The sequence below is a fragment of the Mastomys coucha genome, unplaced genomic scaffold (genome assembly GCF_008632895.1).
Source record: "Mastomys coucha isolate ucsf_1 unplaced genomic scaffold, UCSF_Mcou_1 pScaffold15, whole genome shotgun sequence".
NCBI classification, from domain to species: domain Eukaryota; kingdom Metazoa; phylum Chordata; class Mammalia; order Rodentia; family Muridae; genus Mastomys; species Mastomys coucha.
The window spans coordinates 46,696,780-46,700,245 of NW_022196897.1; the positions used below are offsets into that span (position 1 = coordinate 46,696,780).

A 3,466-nucleotide genomic window follows, 5' to 3' on the forward strand; every position below is an offset into this window, starting at 1 on the left:
CAAACAAGGGATATGGAAGGTGGGGGGAACAGCCCCACTCTTGTGCATTTTGAAGGTCTTTCCTTTCTATGCTCGTGCCTGTCTGGCTGAATTCTGGAGAAATACTTGTTCAGGTAATTCTTTGTAGCCAGCGTAGTGCTTAAAAACGGCCCCCTTTCTACCGTGCTGACTCTTTGTCCATCAGAAAGATCTTTCTGTAATTTATGCTGCTCCTTCAGTATGTGCTAGGTCATTCTGCCTGTTGTTGGGTGTTTTTTATGATGGAACTCTGAAGCAGCTGGTAAATAAATGGCCTTAATGGAAAAGTTGTGAGGTACAACTCTAATTCACTTTCAAAGGACACAAAGTGGCCTTGTTCCAGAATTGGCCGGTCTGCCAGGGAGAAGTAGTGGAGAACATTATGCGTACAGATTGATGATTCTCCCAAAAGCTCCCCTGCCTCTGCCCCCATCCCACACCCCCTCACCCTTCCACCCCCATCACTGACTTGGAACATATGTGGTACTCAAGATGTTTTAGACTGTAGTTACCTAGTTAGGATGACTGGGTCACTTGTAGGATAACCAGTCTCTTTTAAAATTAGGAAACTTTTTAGCATGTTGACAGTACTCAGTTGGGGGATGAAGTGTCCCACTAGAAGCCCTTTGTGTTGTCTCTGGCTGTGAGCTGGTGTTTTCAGAGACTGGTTGGATTAAGGAGCAGAGCTGTCTGGTTTCTGCTGTGCTCACCTGTTATCACCTGTGTGTGCCCTTGAGCCAGATCTCCTTAGAACAGCGGGACTTACCTCTGGGTTTGACCAGACTCCGTGGCCTAATGGCTTTGCTCTTGAATTGCACTGCAAACCAGATGCAGACGTAGGCAGCTGTCCTACTTTGTGCTTCTGTTAACCAGTGAAGAGTCTGTAAGATTCTTCACTGCCCACTGTCCTGCCACCCAAACGGAACCTCAGCCGAGGGAACTGCAACGTTTCAAGGCTGTGGAAAAGAAGAGTCCTATCGAGTTTCTTGAACTGGACTCAGCATTGCTTAGTCAGCGGATACAAGGCAGGCTGCAGACAGTGAACACCCAGCGTCGGTATTGAAATCAAATGTGATGGGCCATGTAGTAAGATCTTGTGAAAGTACTTGCAATGTTAAATGCAGAGCACCACCTGGTAGGAAGCTGGCCTATAGGTTAAAGAGTGAGTGCTGGTACCAGGCCTCTGTGATAGCTGTCCACATGGGCCCTGTGGTGAAGGCACAGAGGTAGCCTCTAAGATCACCAGCCATTTCTTTACTCAGTCTCCTGAAGAGAAGTGTAGTGAACAAGGTCTTGTCTTTTTTTTTTTTTTTTAAATCAAAGACTACAACTAAGTTGACTAGGATTAGAGATTGTGAAGGTGTTTTTCAGAGTTGGATTAATTTGAAGTGTTGCCTATTACATCAAAAGGAATGACACGGACAATTTTTTCTTCACTAAAAATTAAACCTCAAAACATTTAAAATTGTATCTTGGCTGGTCTAGAAATTGGCTAATAGGTTTTACTACATTGAAAATAATTTGTGCGTGTGTGTGTGTGTGTGTGTGTGTGTGTTGGTATTTTGCCTGTATGTAGTTCTGTGCACCACGTGTATGTGCCTAGTGTCTGTGGAGGCCATAAAGGGCTTCAAGATCCCTTGGAACTGGAGGTAGGGACAGTTGTGAGCTGCCATGTGGTTGCTAGGAATTGAACCTGGATCTTTGGAAGAACAGCCAGTGCTCTTCACCACTGAGCCATCTCTCCAGCTTGTTTTTCTGTTCTTGACTACTTGTTTAATCTTTTGAAACACTTTCTGAGTGGATCAGAGACCACTGTGTGGAATTCTCCAGAAAAAAAACACAATAACCACCTGAGCTCCAGTTTCCTTGAAATAGTAAATGGTGATTGCCCAGGACTTACTGGCATTTACCTTTGGTAGTTTAGCCCACAACTTAGGTCATCAGCACACGCCGCTCTTTACCTAGCTTAGGAGAAAACACTCTCTTAAGCAGTTTCCTACAGCTCCTTGAAATGAGCTCCTCATGCAGACATAAAGCACAGGACGTGCATGCACGGGTTCCTGTGTACCTATGTGCATGGTCTAGTCACAGAAATGTTAGCAGTGGTTTTCTACAGTATGAGATTATTTAACTTCTGATTTCTGTTGGCCCAGAATGGTCTTTAGCATTTTAGATGTTTATTGTGTAGACTGACATGAGCCTGGCTGTTGTTGCTAACGCCCGAGAATCTGTGGAAGGGTACAAAATGGCTTTATCACTTAGAGAGTGCCTGAGCTTATGGCTGAGCAGCTGAGGCCATACTGTTCCTCATCTCAGGTGTCCTGGTGGCTTCACAAAATGCCCTAAGAAGGAGAGCTCACGACAGCTGGTGCTTCTTGCCATACTGAAGCTTTTGGCTCAGCTTAATCATGTTTGTTTATCGTTTGAAAAAGTGTCTTACCTTGTAGCCTCAGTCTAACAGTATTCATGACCCCTTGCCTCAGCTGCCCGAGTGCTGGGATTCACAGATGTGCCCCATACCAGCTCTTGACTATGGTCGAAGTGTAGAATCAGCCATGCGCAGGGGTGTTGCTCGGTCTGCCCTGCCAAGGACTTTGGTACAGACACTGGTGGCTGGAAATCTGAAATCAGAGACACTTGAAGTGTCCCCATCTCCTACATCCATGTTACACAAACAAGGGCTCTCTCCAGCCCCACCAGTGCTTTGATTTCAATGTCTTTAATAGTGATTTTATATATATATATATATATATATATATATATAGAGAGAGAGAGAGAGAGAGAGAGAGATGTCTTTTCAGTTGTCACAAAATTACAAAGTGAATGTCATGCTCTAAGGGATCAGGGAAAGGGGACACAGAAGCCTTTTGAAACTTGGTGTGTCTTTGTATTCCTTAGAAGCAAAGCCCCAGCTGTAAAGTGAGATGTGGACTATGGCTGTGTTGGCGCCTTCTGCTTGAGCCCCAAAGGAGCTGGGATCCCAGGCCTCAGGCATGAACCTAGGATTGGGTTTCAAGTTGTGTTTCTGTCAGGAGCCTGGAGGGCCGGGGGTGGTCTTGTAGTCGCTGCAGGAAGTTTCCCTCTGGGTACATCACAATTGTAGAGAAGCTAAGGGCTACCACTGGATTAACCTGTCAATCTGAAAATCTTGCCTGAGGAAACTGTTCCCTTCATTCTCTTGATTATTTTCTTGAGGCAAGGTCTCTTGTAGCCCAGGATAACCTCAAATTGTTTGGGCTATCCTATCCTTGCTTGAACTCCCCATCCACCCATCTCTATCACCTAAATGCTAGGGTCACAGGCATACACTACATGCCAGCTTAGCTGAATGTACATAGGCTCTGACCAAAAGCAGAACACTTAAATCTTTGCAGTATGTGATTAGGCAGTGGATATGCACCAGTAAGGTGCAGAAACAGTTGACTGCTGCCGGGGGGGGGGGGGGGGG

The 3,466-nt window shown here is 45.5% G+C and overlaps 1 protein-coding gene across 10 annotated transcripts in view; it reads left to right on the forward strand.

Moving 5' to 3' along the window:
* Tanc1 (tetratricopeptide repeat, ankyrin repeat and coiled-coil containing 1) overlaps positions 1-3,466 on the forward strand; it is a 236,999-nt gene that overhangs the window by 177,004 nt on the left and 56,529 nt on the right. The window lies entirely within an intron of this gene.